The 12,661-nt window shown below is 35.6% G+C and overlaps 1 protein-coding gene across 1 annotated transcript in view; it reads left to right on the forward strand.

The window, feature by feature from the left end:
- The window catches only part of EPB41L4A (erythrocyte membrane protein band 4.1 like 4A), a 198,857-nt gene that overhangs the window by 145,702 nt on the left and 40,494 nt on the right, over positions 1 to 12,661 (forward strand). The window lies entirely within an intron of this gene.

Below are 12,661 nucleotides of genomic sequence, written 5' to 3' on the forward strand. Positions count from 1 at the left end.
TTTCATTTGTCAGGCTCAGGATACACTTTTATTTTTCTCAGATTCAAATCTGAGACTTTCTTCTTTGCCAACCTAGCAACTAAAGCAATACAAAACAAAAACAATTTTAAAGTCTCCCATAAGTAATATTTTTTATAAAAGAAAGATTTTATTTATTTTGAGTTTTACAATTTTTCCCCTAATCTTGCTTCCCTCCCCCCACCCCCCCACAGAAGGCAGTCTATTAGTCTTTACATTGTTTCCATGGTATACATTTATCTAAGTTGAATGTGATGAGAGAGAAATCATATCCTTAAGGAAGAAACATAAAGTATAAGAGATAGCAAAATTGCATAAGATAACGTGTTTTTTTTTAAATTAGAGGTAAATAGTCTTTGGTCTTTGTTCAAACTCCACAATTCTTTCTCTGTATACAGATGGTATTCTCCATTGCAGATAGCCCCAAATTCCCACAAGTAATTTTTAAAACCTAGTTCTTTACTCAACTTTACCTCAATCTTTACAAACTTCTTAAAGCAGTTGAAGAAAAACTTGCTGTAAAAATCCTTTCCTTATTTACTGATTTCCTTTCAATTTCTCTGAATTACTTAACATAATCAAAATCATATATTTTATACTTCCCTGGACTAGGTATCAACACTAAATTTATGTCATGTGACATGCCCAAGGCCCCACAGCTAGGTAATTATTAAGAATCTGAGGCCAGACTTGAACTCACATCCTCCTGACACCAGGGCTGGTGTTCTTTCTACTGCACCACACCAGCTAGCTACCCCTTTCTTTTTTATTTTCAAAACTGGGAATCTGTTTGGTCTTTTTTTTTAAATCAAAATAACCAGTAGTTTATCTCTTTTACTGAGTTTTTTGGTGAAACCAGTTTAATTTTTTAGGTCATTTTTTTCTTTCAATTTTATTAATTGAAAAAATTTTATTAATTGGATATTTTTAATTTGTTGCTTTTTTAAGCTATATGTTCAATTTATTGATCTCCATTTTATTGCTGTATGACTTTAAAGATACCAATTTTCCCCTAAGTACTACTTTGGTTGCATATAAATTGTGGTGTGTTGTCTCAGTGTCATTCTTTTTTAATGAAAATGTTTCTCTGTTTTGTTGTTTTATCCACTCATTCTTTAGTATTAGATTATTTATTTTCCAATTGATTTTAAAACTATCTTTCAGGGCAGCTAGGTAGTGCAGTGGATAGAGCACCGGCCCTTTTGTCAGGAGGCCCTGAATTCAAATATGACCTCAAACACTTAATAATTGCCTAGCTGTGTGATCTTGGGCAAGTCACTTAACCCCATTGCCTTAAATAAATTATAAAAAACTGTCTTTTCATGGCCCTTTATTACATGTAATTTTAAATGCATCATGATCTGAAAATGATGCATTTATTATTTCTGCCCTTTCTGCATTTCATTATGTAGTTTTTAATGCCCTAGTAAAACCATGTATCACTGAGAAAAAAGTGTATTCCTTTCTATTCCCATTCAGTTTTCTCCAGAAGTCTATCATATCTAACTTTTCCTAAAGTTCTATTCATTTCCTTAACTATTTTGTTATTTTGTGATTAAATTTATCTGGTTCTGAGAAGGAAAAGTTAAGGTCCTATCCTCTTCACAGTTTTACTATCTATTTCCTCCTCTAACTTTCTTAACTTCTCTTTAGATATTTGAATACTATGCCATTCGGTGCATATATGTTTAGTATTGATATTACTTCAATATTTATTGTACCTTTTAGCAAAATGTAATTTACTTTTCTTTTTTTTTACTTCTACTGAAGCATAATAGACTGCTCTAGTCCCTTATTTTTACTAGGTATGTCTCTCTCCTTGTAAACAGCTTTTAGGATTTTGGTTTTTAATCCACTCTGCTCTTTGTTTTCATTTTATGGATGAATTCATCTCATTCACATTCCCATTGTGAATCCTGTGTATTTCCCTCTATCCTACTTTTCCTCCTGTTTTTCCTTCTTTTTATTTATTTAAGGCAATGGTGTTAAGTGACATGCCCAATGTAACATAGCTAGGCAATTAATTATTAAGTGTCTGCAGTCAGATTTGAACTCCAGACTCCAGGGATGGTACTCTATTCAACTATGCCACCTAACTGCCCCCTGTTTATCCTTCTTCACCCTTTTCCTTACCAGTGTTTTGCTTCTGACCATAGCCCCTCTCAATCTGCCCTCACTTCAATCATCTTAGCCCACCCTTCTTTTTTTTTTAACCTCATCCTTCTTGTCCCTCTCCCCTAATTCCCTATAGGGCAGAGTGTTATTCCATCTTTGAATCAAATTTATTGAGAATAAGGTTCAAGACACACACACACACACACATACACACACACACACATACACACACACACACACACACACACACACACACACACACACACACACACGCCTTCCCACCCCTCCCCCACTGTAATAGGTCTTTTGTGCTTCTTCATGTTATGATTTAATCCTATTTTACCTCTCCGTTCCCTCTCACCCAGTGTAATCCTCTTTCTCACTCTTTAATTTTTTTATACCTTCCCATCATATTCAACTCACAACTGTGCACTGTCTCTTTCTGACATCCTTAATAGAGATAGTTCTTAAGAGTTATAAGTTTTTAAATAGTTTAAACTCTTTGAATAACGTGTTTTCTTTCCTGTTTTACCTTTTTTTATGTTTCTCTTGAATCTTGTTTTTGAAAATTGAATTTTATGTTATAATCTTTTCATCTAGCTCTAGTCTTTCCAACAGGAGTATTTGAGAATCCTCTATTTCATTAAATGCTCATTTTCCCCTGAAGTATTAAGTTCAGTTTTGTTGGGTAGTTGATTCTTGGTTGTAATCCTACCTCTTTTACATTTCAAAATATCATATTTCAAGACTTCAATCCTTTACTGTAAAAGCTGCAAAAAATCCTGTGTAATATTGACTGTGGCTTCAGGATATTTCAATTGTTTCTTTCTGATTGTTTACAATATTTTCTCCTTCATCTGAGAGTTCTGCGATTTGGTTGTAATGTTCCTGGGAATTTCCATTTCCAGATTTTCTTTAGTGAACTTCTGTACTTTTCCCATTTGGCCAATTCTCTCTTTTTTTTTTTTAGATTTTTTTCAAGGCAATGGGGTTAAGTGGCTTGCCCAAGGCCACACAGCTAGGTAATTCTTAAGTGTGGCAATTCTCCATAAGGAGTTTTCTTCAGGGAATTTTGTACATCTTTTTTCATTTTTCTGCTTCCTTTACCAAGCTCTTGACTTTTTTTCATGATTCTCTTGCACAAATCACACTTCTTTCCCCAAATTTTTCTTCTACCTCTCATTTTATTTTAAAATTATTTTTGAGCTTTTCCAGGTGTTCTTTTTGGGATCTGACACTAGTTCATATTTATCTAAGGTTTTGCATGTAGTTGTTTGGAAGTTGCCCTCTTCTCAGTTTGTGTTGTGATCCTTTGTTTCTCATTTTCCAGTCTATTTTGTGATTTTTTTTAAGTTGAACTCTTCTCTTGGGAACTTTGAACTCTGTCCCAAACTTCTTGCCCCAAAGGACCAAGGGTATGACTATTGGCCTTCTGTGACAAGGTACAGGGCTGAAGTCTAAGTCACTCCCATGCTGCTGTGGAAGCTGGTAGGCTGGCTCAGTATGCAAGGAGCTCAGTATGTAAGGACTGAAAGGTTGCTAACTTATGTTGGTGATAGGATTCTCTTGCCGATTTGGCCAGATACTACCTTCCCTGGGCTTGACTCCCCTTTTTACCTAATGAGATAGATCTTTCCTTTTTTTTAATATGGCATCTCTCAGACTGAGTTTGAACAATATCACCCCTTTGGTGCTAATAACACTCATGATTTATGAACATGGTGCAGTCTATCATTCTGATCTGAGCTACTGGAAGTTTCGGGGTTTGTTTCAGGATAAGAGAGGTATGTCTTGGGAGGCAATTATAAGTACAGACAAAAGAACAGGCCCATAATTAAGAAAAAAATAGGTCAATGAATAGACCCTTTAAATCAGGAAGCCAGTAAGGTATACTCCTAAAAGGTATAGAATTGATCTTTCCCCTTCTGAAATCTCTCCAAGCATTATGACCATGAATATCATCTGAATCACTTGTAACCCTTGTGCTGGAACATTTCTGTTCTACAAGGGCATACCTAGCTCCCTTTTCAGACAGGAAGAGATCTAATGTTAAAAGATTTTTGAATGCTACATACAGCCATCTGATAATGTAACTCAGTGCTGAGCTCTTCCATGGCTCTCAAAGTTTTGTTTGCAGAAGACTGTAGAAACTTATTCATAGAATTTAGCATGGAAAAACTAGGATTAAAACCATGTCAGAAGAAAACAGGTCAAGTTTTCATCTAGTTGGATTCTGAGTTCCTACAGCATATGGTAGTGGCCCAGGCCACACCTTCTCTGGGACCTACTTTTCTGTGTATTTGAAGGGAATCAAAAATGGGTTTAGAGGCTACGAAGTAGAAATCTTGTAGTGCTAATTGGAAGAAACCAATGATATTTAGACTAGTTCTATTTAATCCTATACTACTCATATGTTCCCCCAACAGAGATTGTAACATTAAACCTTTCAGGCAAGTATAATTACAGTCACCTAATATACCCAGGTTGTATTCACTACTGTTTTGTTTGTTTAGAGGAAGTCTAAGTAGAAGAAGGAAGAAGGAAGACACAGTCTAAGATATAGTCTTGATAATGGCTAAAATGTTTGGGATGTGATCTAGTTTTGAATTTGAGAATGTATGAATGAATTTACAAAAGGCTTGACTCTGGCCCAGAAGCATTTAAGGACAAAAAGATTTCTTACATATTACTGTGGTTATAGTAGAAAAGCTAAGGAAGAGAGGAAATAGAGGCAATAAAAAGCAACTAATCCTCTGAGGGGATTAGCAGCAGCAACAGCAAGGGATAAGTTGCATAAAGAGGGAGAGAAATATGAAAAAGAAAAATTAGGGACAGTTGCAAAATGCTCACCACTGGGCTGATAATGTCAGCATCCATCAAGGGTAAAGGCAGGATTTATATAAAAGAGTAGCACAAGATGCACATGCTAGCAGAGGGGTAAGGGAGGAGGTAGGGGAAAGGGTTGAGTTAATTTCCACCATCTCAGTAACCTTCTTCAGTGGAATAGTCCTTGCAGTGGGTTTGGAAAAGGAGCCAAAATATTTACATCCTAGTACTCCTCTTCATAGTATAGTACTTGGGTGAGTTTCCAGGTGGCCCACAATGGGAAATATTTATCTAGATAACAATGTGATAGAAATCAGATACCCATTTGATAAGAAAGACCATTACTGAAGGAAATAATATTTTTCTTCAATATTTCCTCAATTTCATCATTAATGATCCCACTGGAAGGTTAAAAACTTAGGTGGATTGTAGATGAGGTTCTAGTAATAAGAGTGAAACAAGCAGCCAAGGACCACTAACTAGTGTCCAAGTGCTTCCTAAGCTCAACTGGATGCAGGGATTAATCAAGGATTGTTTCCTTGGTTGCACTGAGGTCACTCACAGAAGACTTCAAATGAGTTTCTATCTATTGGTTCTCTGGTCAGGAACATTGATTGCACCTTGACTGATTTATAGGGCCTAAATAGATTAATTCCTATAGGGTTGGAGATTAGATGCCTTTCTGAAACTATAGATCTTAAGTAGTCTCATGATTCAAATGAACAAATTCCATCCAGACCTGTGAAAGAATTAGAGGGGGAAATCAGGTTTTATTAAAATCCCCTATAACTAGGTTAAGGTAAATGATGATCCAATTCCTATTTACTATATATTCACATCCTACCATATCTAAAGTGGACACCAGAAGAATAAATATCTGAGGCCAATTTAATTTCCCAATAGAGTTGTCCCCAAAGGGTCTTAACTTCCATATTTAGCTGTGCAACTCACTCAGAGTAATAAGAGACATGCAAGCTAAGGGGTTATTGTAGTAAACTAGCTGTAGAATTAATTCTGTGGTAAAGGGTAGCCCTTGGTGGTCAGTCCTACATGGGAGGTTAAATCTTGGTATTGTATCCTTGATCAGGTATCTTACTTCTATGTTTTCTATGACTTGTTGTCACTGGAATTGCATCATCCCAAGAGTTCAGTCATTCTTTATATTAATAAAACATCTATAGACCATGGACTTTGGCAACTTCATTAAAATCAATCTGCAAGTTTAGGAACTCCCACAATCTTCACTTTTCTGATGATTTCCTTTGACAAAGCAACTTGATGCCACATGACATAAACAAACAAGGAAGGGGTGGGGGGAGTCATAACCAGTGAGCTTGAAAGTTCAATATAATCCTAGACAGACAGTTGCTGATATACTAATCTCTGAACAATTTCTGCAGCAGTGACTAAGGAAAAATAGTCAAGAAGAGTGCTTGGCAGCTCTCAATGACCCCGGGCAACTCATTTGGCCACCATCCAGTTGCCATTTTGGAAAAAAAAGACATCCTCATACAATGCATCACAGAAATGGCCTCAGGGAGCCTCAGGGGTAGTTAATAAATAAGGGCATGAACTATCTGCTTAACTTTGCCAGGTGCCCAACAGACTCCAAAGGCAGAGCCAATATAAAAGTTCATTCAGAGGCTCTTGACCAATTAGCAAGTCCTGGTTAGTGGCACCGACATCCTGTCATCATATCCATTGACAGGACTACTGCCCCAGTAACTCACAGTCCATTTTCATAAGATGAGCCATTTGTGAACATGAGATTAAGTTCTTCCAAGGGAATGTGTGTGGAGGTGAGGAGTTCTGGAAGGTGAGTGACTAAATTTATGACATGAGAGGAAAGATTAGAATCAAAGAAAACTTTTGCCTAATAAGCAGCCACCCTACCGGGGAGAAATGGGCTTAATTCTTATATTATAAAAAAAAGTAGGAAAACAAAATTCAAGGGATTGGGACTTTTTTACAAGCTGAACAGGGGTTCAAAAGGTAAGCCAGCAGCACCTTTCTCCACTAGAACAAGCACTAATAAAGTTCTGTGATAGGGCTCCAACCTTTGGATGAAGACTCCTGATGGAACCCTTCTCTGTACATATACAAAACAAAACAAAACAAAAAAAAGAAAAAAAATTGCCATTCCCAAAGTTGGTGGAGTGGTCAACATCATTTCACTATCTGTGTTTCCTCTGGGACCTCTAGGAGAATAAGCTAGGATACAAGGCAAACTGCAACTTCAAAGGGGATGTCTGGTGTCCCTTTCCAAAAAGAGAATATTTTTCATAGTCTCTCTGTGTAGGAAAAGCAAGCTATTAGTCAAGTACATGTTGAATCAAAATTTTGATGGGTGCACATCGTTTAGGTCCTTGAAGAGCAATTCTGCAAATAAAATAAGAGATTCATCATAAACTTTGAGCAGACTGCTTCAAGTTAAAAACAGAATAGGTACTATGAGTCAAGGTCTATCAGAAAACTAAATAAGTAAGACACAAGTTAAAGAGAATAAACTTTCATATTTTAGGCAATGTTGATGATAATAAAACAGGATTCAGAACCAGAAAGGTGCTCAGGATGACAAAATTGATAACCCTCAGATGCTGGACTAAACAGTGTACAGATAAATCTTCCTCATTGACAGTGTCCAGGTATCATTATCACCAAACAGATAGATGTAAGTCATCTGAGTTTTAAAATAGCTTCTAAATTGATATTTTTTTGAATACAAGAGACTGTCTATTCTTAATCTGGAACAACACAAGCTTGGCTAAATTCATGAACCATAAGTTTCATAATATGGAAGTAAATCAGACAGCAGAGGTGCCAGAAATTTTTTTAATTCCATAATGAAATCTTTTTCTGGATCTCAGTGAATAGCTTTATGTTTACATAACAGTAACAAAAAGTTATGAAAAAGGGGCAGCTAGGTGGCGCAGTGGATAGAGCACTGGCCCTGGAGTCACCTAAAGTTCAAATCCGGCCTCAGACACTTAATAATTACCTAGCTGTGTGGCCTTAGGCAAACCATTTAACCCCATTTGCCTTGCAAAAAAAAAAAAAACTAAAAAAAAAGTTATGAAAAAGTAAATGCCATAGCACTCTCTCTGGTAACTTTCCCTGAAATAATTATTACCCTTTTAGATCTTAACATTAGAAAACCTTTAGGGAGTTACTTAACAGCAATCATCATCTTAAATATTTATCCTTTTACAGTAAAAAACATACTGGGGTGCCCCTTGCTTTCTTTTTCTAAAAATCTTATTTATTTAAGGTAATGGGGTCAAATGATTTCTCCAATGTCCCTTGCTTTCTAAATCTCCCTTTTTGATCCATAGCCCACTATATTTTCTTCCTGCATCATCTTATTTCATTGTTTTTCCCACTCCCTCTAGGGCAGAATTTATGAAGTTGTGAACATCTGCTGATTGATTAACATAAGCTGAAGCAATTTCCTTTTGCTCATTTTCTACATTCAGCTGAACAAATCTCTGGGAGGCAACAAACAAATGAATATTAAAAAAGTCATAATGGTTTATCTAAATGTTTGGTTAAGTGGCATGGGCTTTTCCCAATTCATTGGCTATTGTGCTATCTGATCTAAAGCATCATAGAACATCATTTGTTTCTCTGAATGTTCTCCAGTCACTCTCATTATTCTAATTCCAGGGAGGCCATGTGGTTTTTTGATTTCTCATCCCTTATGAGAAAAGGCATCTAATAATGATACCCTTCCAAATGGTGTTGTGTCTTCTTAAGTCTTAATTTCCTTGATGACAATGACTGGGCCCACTGAAAGTGTAGAGTGGATTGTTGCCATAATATGTTTCCTGGTGAAAAGGGAACATGTACTTTCTTCCTATCATTCCCTACAAAAATGGCTCTTATGGATGCCATAGTCTTTTTTCTAAAACATTTGGATTGTATGATGGTAACATCATAGTTCAGAGAGAACCTACTTAATGGACTTGGTAATGAGAACCTGTGTCCATTTGAAAGTGTTGGCCTATCTTAGTGATCCATTAGCCTAGGTTCTAGATCTTCCAAAGTCTGTATTTTATCATCCACACTGACACTCAAAGGTCCTTTATTTTCCCATACTCATCAGGACATATTTGTCTTCCAGTCTGTGCTAAGCTTTACTTCAAGATTTAGACATTGCTGGTTTTAACTAATAATTTTTCCCTTGTCCTGTAACAGCTTGCCTAGTAGTTTGGCAACAGGAGGCTTACTCTGGCCAGATCCAATAATGATACCATTATGCCTTGATTGTTCTGTTCCTTGGTAATTTAATGTTGGATCTGACCCCTATTACTGTGTCTTCCTGCACAACTGATAAAATTACTTTTGGACTCAAGGTCTGCTTCCCTTTACCCTATCTGATCTGTGATGGGATTCAGCCAGTTCACACCAGTTCAGTAGAACCAATACCTAATTTTATGTTCAGTTCAGCAAACTGGTTATTAAAATGGCACTGGTAATCAGGGTTCTCTCTAAGGTGGGCACCTGGGCAGCTGTTCAATGTGGAAATCACAAGTTTATCTTCTTTACTCTTTTTTAACATTCATCTGCACAATAGCATTTTCTAAGTGCTCGTAGTAATGTTCATTTAGTCCGTAGGTGGAAAAAAATTGACAGAAATATGCTTATAATTATTTTTTCATTTTTTTTTATGTTTTTGCAAGGCAAATGAGGTTAAGTGGCTTGCCCAAGGACACACAGCTAGGTAATTATTAAGTGTCTGAGGCCAGATTTGAACCCAGGTACTCCTGACTCCAAGACCGGTGCTCTATCCACTGCACCACCTAGCCGCCCCTATGTTTTCATTTCTTAAAACACATTATACCTTTGATGAAATACTACATTTTAATTCCCTTGCTTTTGATACTTTAGTAAACAAACACATAGTGAGAAAAAGTACCAAACTACCAGGGGGTGACAGACTGTCATTTGTTTCCTCTTTGTGTTATGCTCAAAATTCTCCTGAGATACTATGAGTACACTGGTGTTCCCTGAACAGTGAAACCAATAGGAAGAAGGAATACAATGAACTAAAAGAATTATAGATTTCAAAATATAGATTTCAAATTTAGATTATCTTGTTGCCCATTTTGGAAGCCATGGAAGTAGAAGGAGAAAAGAGTTAGAATAGGTAGAATGAGTTTTGGTTCTCACCATAATGACTGCTGTAGTCACGGGGCTGCTTTCACTCCATAAGGATATGTTTGTTCATTGTGAGTAATATAACATAATCTAGTTTTATATGCCTCTTTTATTGTTCTTATTTGAATATTACATGCATAAAATATTAAACTATTTCAATATATCTTTTTGTACACTTAAAATGGTCATTAGGGCAGAGAACCAGTTGTTAATTTATTTGAATCCCACCACTGCAATGATCACTTCATGAGACTTGAGAGTCTATGCCAACCCTTGAATGGACAAAGTTTGAAATGCCTGTCCCAGTGCCCACTGTGGAGTTGGAGTAGGCATATGAGCAAAGGACAGTGTGGGAGTAGTCAAATTGTTAAGAGAAAATATCTTTGCAACCTTGCTATAGTCAGTGATGCAAACTAAAATTAAAGTAGTTTATTAACACATCAAGGGGGCAAGCAGCTGGAGGAGGATAGAATTGTTATAGAGAATAAGGGACACTTTCTATATAAGGACAAGATTGGTACATGTGAGTGTTTCCATATCTAACCACATATGCAGACCATCATTTCCAGTAGAGACCATGCATTTAATCGAGAGATGAAGCAAGGTTTAAACATGAAGTCACTCAGGATGACTTTTCAGCCAAGGTCACAGAGCTACCTAGAGTTTGAGTCTGAATTCATAATAAGATCTCACTGGCCTGTGTCACCTCACTAGCTCTCATGTGTAAAGAATAGATAAAAAACAGTCGCAAAGGTGACTTCCACTTCTAGATTTTTGATTATAAAGTGAATTCTTTTACTAAAGTAATTCACATATAGGATGCTAGAAAGATTTTACTCAGATGACTGTCATAAGGTGGTAATAAAGTATTTCTGTATACAAATCAAAGCCTTTCCTCATTCAAATGAGGAAAATATTTTAATCTTTGAGGCAGAATGATGAACATGGCTGGATAATGAACAAGAGTATCTTAAAAAGCTCTTTGTGGGGGGAAGCTAGGTGGCACAGTGAATAGAGCACCAGTCCTGGAGTCAGGAGGACCTGAGTTCAAATTCTGCTTCAGACACTTAATAATTGTCTAGCTATGTCACCTTGGGCGAGTCACTTGCCCATTGCCTTGCAAAAACCTCAAAAAAGGGGGAAAAAAAGCTATCTGTGGTAAAGACCTAAAAGTATACCTTAATAATCTTGTAAGTAGAGGAAGAGAAAGAATTCTGATTTCTTCTCTGATAAAAATTGGTTTCAAAAGAACATAAACTCCTTATCTCTTCTCCCCTTCCCTCATTCCTTATACTGGACAAAAGAGAATACAAAATTGTGAAAAAGCAATTTAAAAAGTCTTACAATTCATCTCAATCAAGAATGCTATCTTTTTCTGAAAATTTAGTTATAATAAGGTTTGTGAATCTTTTTTAAAAAAACTATGAGAAAGAGGGAATTGCTCTAAAGTATATATTCCTTATTAGCAATTAAATCTAAAATCCAATTGATATCCAATTCCCTTTATTAGTACTGAAATCAATGTATCTTTTCTGAAATGACACTCATTATACAAAAGCTATATAGTGACTCTGGAAAACTGAATCAATTACTAATATTTATTGAAAGCATTTTTGTGTTAAAAATAGCAGAACTTCATCACCATGGGCTCAGATTATTCCAATAGTCCATTATCTCATGTAATGAAGTTGATCACAACAGAAGGAAAAAAAATGAATCACACCATATAAAACTGCTATAGTGACAAATATTTATGGCAAAGAAAAGACTGCATTTTAAACAAAAAGTAGATCAGAAGAAATTAAAACTTAGTGCTTTAATCCTACAGGGGTCAAAATATATAACTCTAATGAATTTCCAAACATCTAAATCATAGAATCAATAGAAAATATTCTTAAAGTTAACGAAAATAGTGAGAAAACATAAAATTTTGGATTCAGCCAAAGCAGAACTTAGAGGAAAACTTTTTATTTCTAAACACTTTCATCTAAAGAGAAAGAGCATATCATTACCAAGTGGTAGCATTCAAAATGTAAATTAAGATTTTTTTTAAACACAGTAGTTAAAAATGGTTTGTCAAGAGAATAGATATGGGAGATATGGGAGAAAGAGAAGGCAGGAGGATTTTTCTTGAAGTGCATAAGAAATGTAACAATAACAGCATTTCAAAATTTTGAAATCTAGCCAAATCAGTCATTAAGAAAGAATGTATATCTCTGAATACATCACTCAACAAAAGAAAAAAGAATTATTCAAGGAATTGAGCAAAAAGTAATTTTATAAGAGAAATATCATAAAAGCACAACTAAATACTAATTTCAAAGATAAATAAAAACAAAATTTGAAAGCAGAAACTACCATATTGTAAAGAAAATTCAAAAAGTTAAAAGATAAAATTGCTAGTGAGAAAAAACAAGTTATATTCACAGTAAAAGAAACAGAAATCAGCAAAATTATTTGAACTATTTTGCCCAGTTATATGCCAGTGAATTGGATAAATATCTGCAAAACTTAATAGCCCATATCAGAAAAATTAGTTGAAGTG

The sequence above is a fragment of the Macrotis lagotis genome, chromosome X (genome assembly GCF_037893015.1).
Source record: "Macrotis lagotis isolate mMagLag1 chromosome X, bilby.v1.9.chrom.fasta, whole genome shotgun sequence".
Lineage (NCBI taxonomy): Eukaryota > Metazoa > Chordata > Mammalia > Peramelemorphia > Peramelidae > Macrotis > Macrotis lagotis.